Raw genomic sequence first — 18313 nt, 5'->3', positions numbered from 1 at the left:
GGGTGGAGGCAGGCTGTGGTGATCCGACGTAAATAATGCAAACTGAACTTTACCATTCATACTTTTTGTTTTCGTTTTGAGTTTTCATTGAAATAAGAATACAAAATGCAAATAGTACCTACCTATTGATTAGTTTTTTAAATTCAATTAAGCTTTGCTAAATTAAACGCTAGATGGCCGCGTGGCTTAAGCGTCGGCCTATAGCGTTGTGTCTTCCAAGGTCGAATCCTGGGTCTGGCAAGTAGGTACACATATTGTTTTTTAATTTGTGTGAGTCAGAGTACGGACCTAATAGGTTAAGCAAGTGGCTGACATCCATTTCTCGTAAATACAAAATCTGTTAAATACAAACCTCCACTTTGTGGTGGCCCATATTATGATCCTATTAGGATCGGAAATGGTCGAAAGACAAGAAAAAAAATAAACCATCACAGTGGAGGTGGGCTGTGGCTACCCGACAAAAATATTGTAGGTACACTTTGTCAGTCATACTTATTTGTTTTCATTGAATTAAGAGCAAAAATTGGAGTAATGTTGGTTAGTTTTTTTAAAATTCATGTGACACATTAGATTATAGAAAAATATGTTACACATTGGCCGCTTAGGTTGGCCGTAATCCGATAGAAGTAAGTTCGAGTCCTGTCCGGCACCATATACCTACCTATTTTTCAATAAGTATGTATGATCAATAAAATATATTACCTACATTCTTAAATCTTGCGAATCGTAAAAATAGTTTACCTGTTAATTAACGGGATTTGTGTACACACTTTGACTGTTTGTGCATGTATTGATGGCGAAGGGTGGAGGTAGGCTGTTGAGATCTGACGTTATATTAAATCTATGGATCTGATATACATAGTGCACTCTTAGCTTTGTCAGTCATAAGTAGGTTATTTGTTTTCATTGAACTAAGAATACAAATCGCAGATGGTGTTGGTTATTTTTTTAAATTCAATTAAGCACTACCCAACCAAAACATAATAGATAATTTTCTTTGGACTGTAATGAAAAGTAGAAATTTCGACTATTCAACCCTTTCTATTTAAGCAGAATTGCAATTTGTACATATTGAATGTTTTCCTGTAACATTAAATTCAACCCTTCGATAAAATGAGTTTCATTTAAGTACTGCTTTTTTCCTAAGGCGTCTTTGCTTAGAATATATTACAACCAATCAACGGTTCCCTGTCTATATTTTAATTCCCCCTAAAAAGTATCCCTTCTATTACAAAATAGCAACATTGTGTTAAAAAATCCCCTCCTGTTTTTATTTACACTTTAAAATAATCCGATTGAGTGATTTTTTACGAGAGGGCAACACCGAGGTTAGGTGCGCGACACGCGCGCGCCTGCGCTCCAATTGAACACCGCGGTTTAAAAGGGGAGACGTTAAAATGTCGGCGATTGGGTTTTTAAAGTAGCTTTTTAACGCGGTGGATTTGACGGTGACCCTTGAGCCTAAGCACGTTCCATGTATTACCCGAATTATAACTAGTGTTCTTCGGTAGTATTTGAGAGGGTAGGGAATAGGGGTGTGCTTCAAACAGGCGAGCACAGGAAAATGATTTGGGGGGACTTCATAAATTTATTTATTTGTTGATTGTTAAGGAGCCGGGGCGACTTTGGAGACTTTGAGTCTAGCGATAAACACCTGGCCTGCAAGTATAACTAAACTAAGAGTGTTTACCTACGAGTTATTGCGAGCTGTCGCATCCACAAGTGGTTATCAAATCTGCGTGGGTTAAGGGTCATCATTATTAGGGTCATTAGTATTTGTCTCTGTCGTACGGGTTATTTTTTCTTGTAGCCGGCTTTCACATCTAAACTCGCCTCGTCTGCCGCACAGCCATAAATCAAACCTTCCAAGAACGTCGATCCGGTGTCGCATATGAAGACCGCGTAGATATACCTAGCGACAATCGCACGAAACCTTCCAAACGTAACTATAGATATTTTGTGTTTGCATCCGTCTTTTCGTCTTCGACTCGCAGTCCGAGAAGCGTGCAGCTTGTCAATTGCAACAGTAGATGTTTTTTTTCAAACTATAAAGCCGCATTCGACCAATCTGCGGAGCTCCATTTGACAACGTGTGTTTTGTGAATAACGATGACGTCACATCAACGTATTCGATACGTTGCAGGCGAGACGAGCTTTGACGTGAGAGCCGGCTTAGACATACGACATCAGAATATTAAAGCAAACATTATGGTTGCACCAATTCATGAGTGTCAAGTAGTCACATGCCTTGCGTGTCGTAGAATGCTGAGAGGAGTGAACCGAACCCGCTGGGAAGACTGTTCGACTGCCAAATAATCCGAGTCACGATCCTCAGTCATGAGAAGGGATTCCAATCCCGGGATCCCGAGCTATTTTCGATACCTATGAATCCCGGGATTGGTAAACATAATTCCGGGATTTCGGGATCGATTTTTTATCAATTTTTATGGAAAATAAAATAAAAACGAAAATATAACAGAAAAAATACTTTTAATAACAAATAACTAAATTAGAAATAAACTAAATTTGAATGAAGTTTGATTTATACCCATATGTAAGTTGCCGATTCATTTTTTTTTTACATAAATCAATAAAAATGAGAAAGATTGGAAAAAAACAATTCTTCGCACTTTTAACAAAGTAATTTCACTATGATCTCATAAGTTTTGAGGCAGTTTCATATTTGGTTGATTAATTAGATTTATGAAGCGGAAAGGCCATACAACACGATTTGCTTTACTATTTTAAATCTAGCTAACCCATTCATTAAGTCTTTAACTAACAGAAACAACAATCTCATATTAAATTCACATTATTATTTATTTTACAATATTATTTACTCCATTAAACTTATGTATTTTCAAGATTGAACAATTAACATAATTAACAATAACAATTACAAGATAAAAAGAACTTTTTATATACAACGTTTTTAAATTTTTTGTTGAATTATTATACTAAATATGCTCAAACTTGTACTTGATATGAATTAAATAAAAAACAAAAAAACAAACAAATATAAAATATTGAAATGTCATTTTGAAATTTCATTTTGATTTCCATAGTAACGCACGTATATATTAATAATTTAGTTGCTAGGACCACAGCCTTAGTAACCAATAATAGTCTTTGATTTTTTACTGATTTTTCTGAAATAACTTTCTATACAAAACAGAATTAATTGAAAATGAATTCGATTTTGCTTAAAGATGGCTAAAAGTATTAAAAGAATGCATTGGCATCGTGTTCTGATATATGCTAAAAGTTTGAAATGTCTAGCTAGCCGGGAAGTTAGTTAAAACTCGATTGCAAGATTTGTACCGGACAAACAACCACCGGACAAATAAGAATACGAGCTAATGAAAACGTTGTATAAAAATGTCTTAAATAGTATAAATTATACTAGATTTATTTTTGACCGATTTTATTTATGTTATTTGTAAATAAAAAAAAATGTATTAACTATGGAAAAAATGCCAATCCCGGAATTATCAAATTGTAATCCCGAAATCCCGGGATCAGAATTTTGGCTCGGGATTGGATTCCCTAGTCATGAGGTCCTGACGAAAGAAGGAGGAATAATAAGTTAATATTCCATTCTTGTGTGCGGCGCCTGCCTTCAAAATATAAGAGTGTAGGGTAGGCCATATTATGTCATAAACGTTGAGGGTACCTAACCTACAGTCAGCCTTGAACTACTAATCTTTTGGTTTACAGCCAGCGCACCAAATTTACGAATGAAGGCGTAACAAGTGTTATTAAAAAAATCACTTAGTACACTCAACTACTACTTGTCAAAGTGGATAAAGATGAATTAGTTTGATTTCGAGTTGGCCAACCAAATGCGTAAACCGCTCAACTCTCATAAAACTTCAATAACAACAAAACAAAAATTGCTGGTAAATTATGTAGGCACTTATATCATACATTCGAACTACCAATCAGATGGTTTTTTTTATAATTTGATTAAGCCCTGTCTAAACCAAACCACCATAGTGGAGGTAGGCTGTAGAGATCCGATAAAAATAGTGTACACTTTGTCAGTCGTAATTATTTGTTTTCATTCAAAATTCAAAAAAATCTTTCCAAACAAACTACCTATAACAGATAAAAATATTCTTCTATCTTTAAAATATCTAAAATTACGTATTTGATTTAATTATAATTGATTTTTTTTAAACTAACAAATACCTTACCATCTGTAATTTGCATTCGTAGTTCAATGAAAACAAATAAGTATACCTCCACTTTTTGCTACTGGTAGGGATTTTGTTATGCGAAATCAATGTAAGAAATGTAAAGAATGAGTAAAACGAAATAAATATATCTTCAATTTCATCAACCGGTTTGTGCGAGCCCGTTAATTTTTTTGATGGCACATCACTATTAAGGAAGTAAGCATGCGTCGTTTAAAACATGTGGGGGTTGTTATTTACGGACGCGTCTGCCATCTTTTGACATTTTTAGAGGGAGGAAGTGAAAAATGAAACCGGAAATGACGTTTTATGCGTATCTTCTCGCATATTATTATACTTATCTTGTAAGCGTGCCGATTTTAACAAAATGATAAAAATATTACGGTAAGAAGTTTTACGTAAATATTTAAGTGATTTTTCATTTTTTTTTTTATTACGACGCTCGACGGGATTTGACCCTGTAACCACTAGTTTAACAATATTAAGCTACGGGCATCCTCTCTAACGGCATCTTATTTTGATGAAATCGACTAGTAGTTTTTAAATTCTAGTGGAATTAAGTTTATTACTATTCCATTTGAGTCGTTTTTGCGATCTGGGTTTCGCCTTCTGACATCTTCAGGCACTATGTGCACTAACCAAGAGGAAAATACTCACTGACAGCGAACACAGTATATAATACATTAATACAATAATGTTGGTAAAAACTTTATCACCTACCTATTAATTAAGTCAAGGATAACAATAAAAAATATAACAAACAAATTATGAATACCTAGTATGTAAAAAACCCATTCAAGAGGTGTAAAAACGTCAATACTGGGAGCAATGGCAACATATTGGGACTTTTAATGGGTATTTAATGGAGTAAACTAATGAGATAGGTATACTATCAATAATATTCTTACATATAGAAAATATAACAAATCCACAGAAGTTTTACATCAAATTGCGCTATCTTTGGCTAAAACTTTTTGTATTTTAAATTAAGGTATCAACTAAGTGCCCTAATTACTAACCGACGCCCGGATCACTCCAAATTTTTTTTATAACGTACTTGAATTTTCTAATAATTGAATTTAATAAATTATTTATTTTATTTGACGAATAATTATTCACCAGATTTGAGGAGACAACTAAACATAACGCAATTTGATAAGCATTTCATGTAAAAACTAGGAGTTAAAACCACTCAACCAGATACGTATCTATTTGCAGTGGCAAAGGGTGGAGGTAGGCTGTTAACATTCGCCATATATAGTGCACATTAAACTTTGTCAGTATACGTGCGTTGGTAATTGTTTAAAAAGCAATTAAATCCTGTCTAAAGCAAACCATAATAGTTTTGGTATACTTTGAGCGATACGACAAAATTGTGCGCTATTTATGGCGGATCTTAACAGCCTACCTCCACCCTTTGCTACTGCGTACTTGTATAAAAAAAACTACTAAAATATTATAATGTCCCGCTACCATCTTCAACAATAATTAATTTTGACTAAAGGATGTGGATTCTGGTATTTCAGTACAGGTTCAGGTAAATCAGTCTGTGCGTCTGGTCTCCATGTCTTAAAACCCGCCACTGACAATAGGAGCCATGGCCTTTGGTTTGATGACTGAAATTACAGGATATAATATCAACAATATCTTTCCTCCTGGATTGATTATGCATCAATCTGTTTGCTTCGCCTATATAAATTATATTAGTAGTACGAGTATTATACGTAACCAAAAAACCGTTTACCGTAATGTACGTATAAAAAATACATTTTCGTGGATATAGGTTGGGTGAAACACCTCTAAAATTAACCTCGCGCTAAAAAAAATCCCCCACTTTTTCAACATCGAAAAAAATCCCCTCATTTTTTGACGGCACAAAAAAACAGCCCCGTTTTTTGACGTTAAAGTAAGTGGGTATGTAATACTTACTTCTTAAATTAGGGGTTGTTTAAATTTAGGGTGTTTTTTGTGGATGTTTTATTACAACGGCGATAATACGATGCGGTTTTTTAGGGTGCTGGGAAAAAATGGCGCACTTGTTTTGGAATGCGAAGGTACAGGTTCATTTTCACTTCCGCGTTATGTCTATATAAAAAGTGTGGGAACTTTTTTACCTTCATTTACCGTAATTTGTATTTTTTGTTATTTTTAGGGGATTTTTTATGCAGACTTCGTAGGGGATATTTTCTACATTTTTTTCACAATGGATACTTTTATTTTAAGTGTATGCGGAAGTTACTTGAGTATCTAACAGTTAACACTATTAACGGTTTATATAAATGTGACTCTTTTTATAAAGGGATGTTTGAAAGAGAGTAGGCATTAAAAATATATTTTTAATAATAACTTAGAAACAATGTGGGCTTATTTTAGAACTGATTCAACAGAAATTTTATTCAACTCTCAGTGGTAACATAAGGGGACAATATTCATTTCTTAATTAGGTAGAGTTGCTTCCTCATTAAACTTTGCACTCCCGGCTCTAGGATGTAAATGATGTAGCTACCTACCTAATATATTCTAAAAATATTTTTTACATAAGTATATTATGTATTTATTTTCTTATTAGTACTACATTTAATATTACAAGTGCATATTATCATTTGATATAATTTTATGCGAGGTTATTAGGCAAAGAGGCGAATCAGTGTAACAAAAAGTGCAAAGTTAGGTATAGGTCAGGGGTCGGCAAACCGCGGCTCACGGGCCACATGCGGCTCTTTGGGTATTGGCGTGCGGCTCTTTGCCAAATTCCCAATTAACATTTTTTACAAAAAGGTATAATCGTTGTCATTTTAAATCCGCCCATTGCAAAAGTCGACAAATTAAATTTTTAACAATATAGATAGCATTTAGAGAAGCCAAATAACCGATGAGAATTTGGAGTCACGTCTAAAATTGAAAACTACTAATTACATACCAAACATACAGACACTCTCCAAAGAAATGTCATTGTTAACATTAGTTTTAAGAAATGCGTGAAAATTGTATGTAACTCATTTTCTGTAAAAAATATATTTATAATTTCAACAAAAAAAAAACTTATATTTGCGTTAGTTCTATTCGCAAAATCTTCTTCACTTGATAAATAAACAATAACATTCACTGAAATAAATCATATTTATAAAAATATATGTATGGCTCTCGAAAAATTTTTTTACCGTTGTGATACTCATTTATTTATTTATTTATTTATTTAAGAATACAAAACATTGTGGACATAACAAATCTAAATTCAAGACGTACACAACATGAGATTTACATTATAAGTCAAACATTACCCTCACAAGAGAGAAGAGAATATAGAAAAAGAAATATATATACGAGTATAATAACAATAATAATAACAAAAAAAAATAATAATCAAAACACACTTAAGTACAATTTAATACAGAAAAATATAATTTTTGAGAACGAAAAATATACAATTTTATACAGAAAAATACAGTTTCAAAAAAAAATGCAAAGTACATCATTGAAAATGTCTATGTCTTTAGAGAGCGCATTTACTAGTCTTGCACCCCTCGCTAATGGTGCCTGATAGGCTTGACACGAGGAAACGGTTCCAATCCAGAATAAATCATGACTGCGACCACGTAGGTAATTGACAGGCGCATGGAAATTCAAATTCATTATTTGGCTCTTATGGTCCAAGAGTTTGCCGACCCTTGGTATAGGTAAAACTTACTTACAGGTACTCTACCAATGTTCGTTAATAATATTAGATACCTATTCAATTAGATACTTAATTATTTTCTTGACGACAAAATTAATGAACAACAGCTTTGGAAAACTAAAGATGATCCTCACCAATCAGGGGCGCACACAGAAAAATGGAGGGTCCATATTGAAAATATTATATCCATAATCATTTTTTTTTTATTATTTATTATGAAGTCGGTGTGAGAAGACGGGATTAACAAATTCTATCGTGTGCCACCGACTTCCACATTTACCCCGCCTCGTCAACGCTTCAACCGCGGAATACCGCACAAGTATAATTCGTCTCTGTTCTGGCAGAACACACTAACTGGAGAATACTAGTTTTGAGTAATTTGACTTTGAAGTTGTTAAAATGTTTGAAATAAAGGTCTATCGTGTGAGTTTATTAAGTAATCGTAAAAAGGATGACTTTAAAATAAAGACTGTTTATTTATTAAGAAGGTTTCCAGACGGAAAATTTTGAAAAAAGGAACATTTTGGTACTAACTCAATATGTCATTTTTTCGAATTAGTGTCTTCTGCCAAAACAGTGACGATATTCTCCATATCTAGACATTCCACACTTTAAAACTAGCACTTAAAACTACCAACGAGTTATTGAGAAGCTGGTTATTGATTGTGTGTTGATTAACACTCATAATTAATAGGATCGTTAGTGTTCGTTTGTGTCATCCGCTCTGTGTTGTCTTTCAGACATAGGTACCTACCGCATTCGAATATAAGCAGACATTGGATGCCCCAGCCGGTTGCATTAATTTCTCATCAGCGCCACGGGTCTTCCAGTGACCACTGACTGGCCTTCCATGTCGTAATACGACAACCAAATCCCCCGGGTCACGTTCCTCGATCATGAGGTCCTACTAATACAAAGAAGAGCGCCTGTAAAACGTGGTATGTTACAGATGACTCTGTGATGATTTTATTTCTTTTATTTTGGCACCATTTTTATAAAAATAACGGTAATTTTCAAAATGAGTGTTGTACAAATAAATAAGTAAAGAAAATACTTCATTTTAAATATTGGATATCTATGTAACTGTTTTCATTTTATTGTAATTTGACAAAAGAATTTTAAGCAGAATGTATCCAAATCAATTTTATGGATATCTTTCAAAAATATATGGATACTTTCAATAAGTACATACATTGATATCAGACTTCGCGTGAATACTCAGTGAGCATGAATATGCTTCTCAAACTGTGTGGAAGATTGAAGATAAGTATCTATGCAGGAATGAGCTGTCGGTAGGTAGGTAGGTGATGATATGTGACGAAGGTGATTGGGGAGGTGGTTGTTGGTTTATGTTTATACAATGTGGTGTCACAAAACTATTTTTTTAGAATAAAATATTCCGTGAGAACTTACTGAAATCTATAATTTTCAACACTCTTCTTGGTCGTGCACTCATGGCTGAGGATCGTGACCACATTTAAATTTCGCCATCCTTTGAGAGACCAAGACTTTCCATCCTTCTCGATCTTCCGCTTCTCTCAGGGCAGAATGGATGGTGCCCCCAGTCAGCTCTTTCACTTGGTCGCTCCATCGCGCAGATGTTCTTCCTCTGCTTCGCCTTCCCTGGAGGCTACCTAAAACTACCAGTCTCTCCAGGTTGTCCGGTCCGCGCCTGACAATATGTCCAAAAAAAACTGCAGAATTCTTCTCAGACATATCGTCGAGAGCCGTTCCTTTATCTTCAGTCCCTGGATGATTGACCGGTTCGTCCTGTGCTCCGTCCAAGAAATGCGAAGCATACGGCGCCAACACCACATCTCAAAGGCATCAATTGCCTTCCGTTCTCTTGCCTTCAGGGTCCACGACTCGACTCCGTATAGGAATATCGAGAACACTAATGTTTGCACAAGCATCATTTTTGTGGCGATCAAAATTCCCCGATCCTTCCATATAGTGATAAGACGTGTCATCGCACTTTTTGCAATTTGTGTGCGCCTTCTTATTTCCGCTTCGCATCCGCCCTTTCCACTGAAGGTCGATCCAAGATATACAAACTCGTCGACTGTTTCGAGGTTTTGGAGTGTACTTGGTGTTGGTAGAAGGTTGGCCCGATCAACAACCATTAACTTGGTTTTATTCCTATTAATAAGGAGGCTGTATTTGCGACTCTCTTCCTCTACCTGGTGTAGCAGCTCTGTGAGTTCCCTTTCATCAGCAGCGATTTTCAACACACAATATCTAAAATATCATAAAATATCTAAAATTATGGTACTCGTAAGTATGGTTTGATCTTAATGGCATAATTCTATCATTTTTTGACTATTATCAGTTATCTACCTACTATGGCTTGGATTAGGCAGAGTTTAGTTGTTTTTTTTAAACTAACAAACACTATCTACCTACACATTGTAGCCTTAGTTTAAGGCTATACCTCAGTTGAGGCATGGTCTAAAAAGATCGTGGCTAGGCGATGCGCGGATTGCGGGTCGCGGGTGCAAATGAAGCATGCCGAACGAAATATAATTTTCATATAAATCCAAAATGCGTCCATTTAATGTTCTGTTTATTGTTCTATTAGTAACAATAATAATATATTCATTGACATGTTTTCTTTTTCAAGTAAATCGGTAACGTTTTTAGTCACCTTTACAAGATTTAAGAATTAATACCCCCGTCGCCATGACGTAACAAATTGACGTATTCACACCTCGACATTCGCTCTCCAAATGACAGCGAGTCCAAAATTTGTCGCGCCTATAGTTGAAAATTATTTGCCGTTTTACTGATGTATCGTCTTAATGAATACAAACACGTTTGACTGATAGAGTTAAATGCGCACTATTTATGTCGGATCTTAACGGCCTACTTCCAGCCATCGCCACTGAGGTAGGTACCTACATATATAGGAACCTACTTATAAATTTTTAATAGGTTTTATATAAATACTTAATTAGTAGGTAGGTAGACATGACAAAACAGAACAGCTGGGGGAAAAATGAAACATTAATTTTTGTGGAAACTATTTAGGTAAGGTTAGGTCATTATTTCGTTGTACTTAGTCACCCAATCATTTTGAACATGAGATATCCTAAGCTTGCCGGCAAAGTCCCGTTTATTTGAGGCTTTCTAGCGTTTAGGAATGCAGATATTGGATATATAATTTGATTTATTATTGCGTATTGAAAATATGTGCTTTTAAAAATCTATCTATATATAATATAATCTATATAACATAATGGAGATAGGACAATTTCAATATTAAATTTATATTTTTCACAGTAGTTTCGTGTGATTGAGTTCCTCCGGGAGGGTAACTGATGATTGAAATTTTGAAAACCACCGTTGTAATCCTTACAACATTTCATTAACCCTGGGGTTAAAATCTGCCCTCGTTGGGCAAAATAACAAAACACGACAATGGAAAAAGGTGAGACCTTTCCAAATTACTATTAATCTCTTTGCCATGCAAGTGTGTGCGTGCGATGTTATTTGAAATCAAAATCAGGGTTGACAAAAATATTAATTTAAATGAATATATTGTACGTAGGTACTGTAAAGCGCCACAATCGTTACCTAACTGTGCATAAGTCTAAAAAAAGATAAATTAGCACTTTCACTCCTGAGCGGACGACAATAGGGCGGAAGTGATATAAGCCAGAACCCCCAAATTGACAGGTGCCTTTGAAAAGAAATTGACGAATGCAATAATATATATATATAATAGTCGAACATGGTTATTACGATCACGGAAATAACGAGATCGTAGACATTTTAGTTTATGATATTCTCCATACATTTATTCACCTTTATAACAGGCTACTTCTCGGGTATGGCGAGCAAAACTGTTAGCCGGCTCGCACATCACAACTCGCCTCGTGTGCCTAACCGCCATAAATCAAAGCTTCCGAGAACGGGCAGGCGGTGTTCCTTGATAAAACCTCGCACATCTGCCTAGCGATATCGACATTCGCCGCATCGGAGAGTCTCTCGTCTGTCATTTTTATTGTGTTGATTGTATGAACAAACGTCAAACGCGGTGACCAGCGATGAGCGAGCAGTGACAGTGTAGACAGAGATAGAAACAGAAATGGCCGATGGCCGCGGGCTGTGCGCTTGCGCGTAGTCGACTTTTTTTAGATACGACATGCGTGCTGTATTAAATTCGACATGTTGCATCTGCGGATCGTCTCGCGTTGCAGTTGCAACGGCCAATCTGCGAAGCTCCATTTGATAACGTTTGTTTATTGGTTTACGATGACGTCACATCGACGAATTCGTCGTAAGACGCATGCGGCGAGTTCTGATGTGCAAGCCCTCTTAATGTGTCGATTGTTCAAAAACAACATTTTCGACCCTAAGCAATAAAATCCGACCGGGCAGTTAACTAGACCGATGTCGCCGGGATCGGATTACGTTTATGACACTAGTTAAGTGTCTATGTACCTAATTGGTGTTTTCTCCGACAACATTGAAAAAGTATCCACGCATATGGTTAAAATTACATGTAAAAAATCCAAGCTTTGTGTAGTCAGTAGGTACGTACTAGCGCCGGCGGCTCAGCACTTCATTACTATAAACAACTCATTTTGTAGTTTATGAATGCCATGCTCGTTTCGGGGATTTTTACGATGGTTTTCAGATTTTTTTATGTTCTATGATATAACAAGTAATGCTTATAACGAGCGAATTCAGTCGGTCCCATCTTCCTCGTAATAACCAAGTTCGAATGTATTTTTAAACATCCTCACATGATGTCGTTTCAGACGTATCCCCTCTCCCGCTTGCGCGTTTCATAACGCGTGACGGGAATTGGGAAAGGTATGAAGAAGCGCTCTCCAAAAAGCTTGATAGGACTTCGTGATTCCGCATCCCAGACCTGCAATCAGCCGCATCACGACTGACTGCAGACATCACCGGAGCAGCGGAATCTTCATTCGGTCGCTGTAAGGCAAAGCCTCCGACCGGTCGCCGTGGTGGACGCAGCAAGTGTCGAACCTAAGTGCGTTCGTTAGGAAAGCATGCAAGATCCATCAACGTGCACGCCGACTCAAGCAACCACCTGCCTTTGTTGTTCTTCTCGCATCCATGGTTGGATCCGCATGATACAGATAAAAGAAAGCAATAACCCAAGCCAAGAATGACCACTGGAGAAACTTCGTAACCACCGAGGGGTGCTCGGACCCCTGGGGTCCTTCATAGCGCGCAATGAGGCTGGGCATTGCTGACTCAAGTAGAAAGCCGATACATTCACAACGACTGGTCCTACTTTTTCCGCCCCTCTCGTTCTTGTCTATGGATGACCTGTCACTGTTCTATAATCTATAGAGTACTCATACTGACGCGTCTGTTGCGTTCACATAGGGAATGGTTTGATTTGGATAGATGAGTTACATGAGAAATAATACACTAGCATTAACATACCTTCTACAATAATTATTATTAATGTAATGCATGGATCAATGCTACATATTTTTTGGAAATCGATATTACCACCGGTTTATGTGTGAAGGACTAGTCTGACTTCGACAGCTGATGAATAACAGGAATGTACTTATATTATTTATAAATAACACTGATAATTAATATATTTGATTTGAGAATTTTTTTATAGTTCAATTTGAAACGAGAAAGGGCGAATCAAAATGTCAAGCAATCTGGAATCTGATTTTGACAGCTGAAAAGTGGACTACTCGTTGCTTGTGCAAAAAGTTAATATGCTCAGGTTTTATCAGTGGCGAAGGGTGGAGGTAAGCTGTTAAGATCCGCACAAAAGCAGTGCACATTAAACTTTCTTAGTCATACGTATTTATATTTAATGTACTAATACTACAATTTACAGATGGTGTTGGTTAGTTTTTAAAGATCAATAATTAAATCTTGCCTAAACTAAACCATGATAGTGTTGGTATATTTTGGGTGATATGACAAAATTGTGCACACTTTTTCATTCATACCTATTCGTTTTCGTTGAATTAAGAATACATATTACACATATTGTTGGTTTATTTTATATATTCATTTAACACTCTCTAAACCAAACTATAATAGATAAAAAATATTATTCTGTCTATAAAATATCCAAAGTTACGTATGATTTATTTGCATAATTTTAGATATTTTATAGATGGACGAGTATTTTTTGAGTATTTTCTATTATGGCATCGTTTTCGCAATGTTTAATTAAATTTTAAAAACTAACCTACACCACCTGTAAATTGTAGTATTATTAAAAATGAAAACAAATACGTATGACTGACAAAGTTTCGTGTGCACTATTTATGGCAGATATTAACAGCTTACCTCCACCGTTCGCCACTGTTTAGTGTGCACTATTTATGTCGAATCTTAATAGCTTACCTCCACCCTTCGCCACTGGGCTTTATTAATCTAAAGATGGTGGTGGGCTGGGACGATGAGCAGTATCATGTGCGGTAACCTAACTTAACCATACAGGTGATTTTTAGATTCATAAAATAAAACTCAATATATTTATTAGTTTCATTTCCAGCTAACTTATATTTATTTATTTTTTTTTTATTTTACATATTGTGGACATTACAAATTATAAGTTTTAGATGTTCACAACATGACATTTAGAAACAAAGAAATATTATTAAAGCAGTATTAGGTAGGTACATAAAAAAGAGATAGATCAGTATTAAGTATTTCAACAGTAGAAATGTGTAAATATAAAAAATACCTATATACCTAAGTACCTATATAGGTAGGTACAAGGAAGTACACCGGATGAGTTAAGCAGACCCTATTTTAAGAATTTATAAAACGTCCACCTATATTCATCCTCACGTAAATGGAATATATCAACATCCGAAGCGATTTGGTTGAACAGAGTTATTGCCCTCCAAATTGGCATCACCAATGGCAGGTTAGTTCTGCTCCTCGGAAGAACAAACAACTGATGCTCCCGATTTCTATGAAAGTTATCAGGGACACACAAGTCAATACTACCAAGAATGGCAGAGTTCTCATTTGCACCACGTATAAGTCGAAAAAAATACGTGGCCAAATATTAATATCTTCTAGCACTTAAACTACGGTATGTAAGCATACCTAAGAGAAAGTCAGTTGGATAAAGCCACGGATAGTATCCATATAACCTCAAATAAAGGAGTCATATAGTTATGATACAGTCATAAGCCGGATTTAACCGAGTCCTCGAAGGAAGTGAATTTTGTAAATGTCTACCTATGTCAAGATATATTATGATTATGACAACCCTATCTCATAAAATCACCCCGCTCTATTTTGTAAGAACTACAAAAATTGCCAATGCGTTGGATTTTGTATAAATAAATTTATTTGCTACCCTCTCCGTGGATATTATTGTTGCGTTCATAGCGAGTTGCAGTGGGCATAATGGCCGACTGCAATAATAATGGCCGAATTCGGACATTCGCTCCCATTGTCCGACTGGACACGGCCGGACATAAATTATTGTCCGATATAAGTGTGCGCCGAACGAATGAAAACAGTTTTTTTTTTTAAATTACATTATAATATATTACTATACCTGTCTTAATTTGGCTGTCTGTCTGTAACGCAGCACATCAGTGATAAAGGTTGGAGATAGACTGTAAAGATTCGACACAAAGATATCACACTGCACTTTGTCAGTCATATTTATTTGTTTTAATTGAACTAAGAATTCAATATTGCTTAGAATTGCTTAGTTTTTAAAATTCAATAAAATCTTGCCAAGACCAAATCATAATAGTAGAGGTAGGCTGTGGATATCCGACAAAAATAATACTTAGGTACACACTTTTTCAGTCATATTTAGTTTCATTGAACTAAGAATAAAAATTGCAAATTGTTTTAAAATTCAATTAAGCCCTGCCAAACCAAATCATAGATATTAAATAAAAAATATTATTCTATCTATAAAATATCTGACATTACCTATATGATTTAACGGATTAATTTTAAATATTTATAGACATAAGAATATTTTTTATCTAATATATATTATAGTTTGTTTTAGACAGGGCTTAATTGAATTTAAAAAACTAATCAATACCATCTGCAATTTTAATTCTTAGTTAACGGCCTACATGCCCAACGTAGGTCAACATGGAGATTTAATGGTATTTTCAAAGCATTAGCCTGAACATTCCTTAAACGTTGTAAATAATCTATTTATATAATTTTGAAGCCTTATTATCCTTTATATTTATTTTTTGATGACTGCATAAAGTATTTTTATTACATAAAATAGTATTCTTTTAAACCTCTCGATCTAATGTTTTAGAATATAAGTAGTCATATTTCAGTACATTCATGTGCAGTGGTGTTTAGATTTATTAATTTTTAAACGCATTTATAAAACCATTAATTTGAATAATAAAATGCCTAATTCTTGTAAAATTTGGGATCACAGAGATTATAAATATAATTTTTTATCGTACGTTCACTATAATAGTGTCAACATAAATTTTACTAATGGTTTTATAAATGCGTTTAAAAATTAATAAATCTAAAAAATCTAAACATACTTTTATTTATACTACTTAATACGGCGAACTGCATTCGTACAACTTTTCGGACACGAAAAATCAGGCACCAATTATGTACGAAAATCGAGGACCGCCTGTATCTAGAAACCAATATATCACTAAAATTTTATCAACGCAGTTGTCTTCTCATATAAGCCGTGCGATCGCTACGAATGTATTGATTTTGAGGAATGACTGTGAGGCTCCCCTCTTTATTTTATATTACTGGACCCTCTCCTCCCTCTCTCTCTCCGTTCTTCAATCCCGCCCGCCCCTCTCCGCGCAGTTTTCTCGGACTGTGAAAAATAATATTATTATCGACGCACGAAACTTAAAAACGTTCACGCGTGACGTCATCGCAGATATTATGACGTCATCGATATGTTTACCGGTTTGGTGTTTGAAATCTATTAATTATGAATTATCTTCTAAATAATAATATTCTTTTAATGTATTCAGTACCTACCTATGAATGTAATTGTTTTAAAAATAATAAGTTATTACAGTTAATCAAAATACTGGCGATTTTATTTGAGGTAACCGATTTTTCAGGAAATTTAAAAGGGGTCCTTCGAATAATTCAAAACTTAAATAAAATTATCAAAATTATACCAAAATCTATAAATTACGCGTGTTTCTCACAAATGTTCTGTTTCTCATGATCATGATCATCATCAGCCTGAATCTATCCACTGCTGGATGAAGGCCTCTCCAAGCTGATTCCACTTCTCTCAACCCTGTGCGTTGCGTCGCCACGTACTTCCGCAGAACTTTATCATTTCATAGATCCAGCGGCCTCTAGGTCTACCTTGCGGACGACTTGCACCTCTTAGATACAAATGTCCAACGATTGTCCTTTCTTCGAGCATAAATTTTCGAATTAGATTTTACAAAACAAATGCTAAACTATTATTCAACAATTTAATAATCATTCACGATCCGTAATAATAGGCAAATGATGCAATAATAGGAAATAGAAATAATTAATAAGTATATCGACCGAAGGTACTTGATGGAATTTGAATTAAAGTTTTGTATTATTCCATTTGAGTCATTTTTTGCGATCCGGGTTTCGCCTTTCGGCATCTTCAGGATTAGAATGAATTTTATTCGTTGTCAGTGTGTATTTACCTTTTGGTGAGTGCACATAGTGCCCGAAGATGCCAAAAGGCGAAACCGGGGTCGCAAGAAACGACGTCGATATGAACATTAATTCAATATTTGTAGCTGATTTTGGCAAAATTCATGAATTCAAGAATGAAAACCTAACCTAACCTAACAAATATTCCAGTATATTGTCTATTTTAAAAATTTGTTTGCTGCTGGCTTTATGTAAAGTGTAAACCGACAAGAACCATGTTTTAAATAGTACATGAATTGTATGTCAGTACCATACGACCCAAAGAGGTTGGACGGCCATATATTTCCGATGGGTACAATATTTTACGGTGAAGTGTAATACGGCGAACTGTATACGTATAAGTTTCCGGACATGACTTATATCTATTATTATTATAATTAACAAATCTTTTACGAGAATGGTTGTTACTTGTCACCCATTTGCCCAACCTATGTATTAAATCTACTAACCTAGGGTTTCAGAGACAGGCACCCTGCAAGTTGCAACTGCTAACTGCCCTTGTTAGGTACTAGAGTGTATAAAAAGTACCTACATTCATCATGAAAAATATATTGTGTTTATTCATATTTTTATATCCGTAGAAAGTTCTTTATAAATTTAAAAAATCGGCACGTGCAGGGTAGACAACATTACAAAAAAAAACAAGTTCATTCAAACAACTTAATAAAAATAAAGAATTGGGGAAAAAACCTACACGCGTTTGCCTATTGTTCGAACACGCGAATAAATTGCCTCAATAAAAACCTAAATCCCCCAAAAACCTCAAAAAACGTCTGAACCTAGATGG

The sequence above is a fragment of the Rhyacophila brunnea genome, unplaced genomic scaffold (assembly GCF_057557595.1).
Source record: "Rhyacophila brunnea isolate RB1 unplaced genomic scaffold, BYU_Rbru_1.0 scaffold_24, whole genome shotgun sequence".
In the NCBI taxonomy this organism is placed as follows: Eukaryota; Metazoa; Arthropoda; class Insecta; order Trichoptera; family Rhyacophilidae; genus Rhyacophila; species Rhyacophila brunnea.
This window is presented reverse-complemented; position numbering follows the sequence as displayed.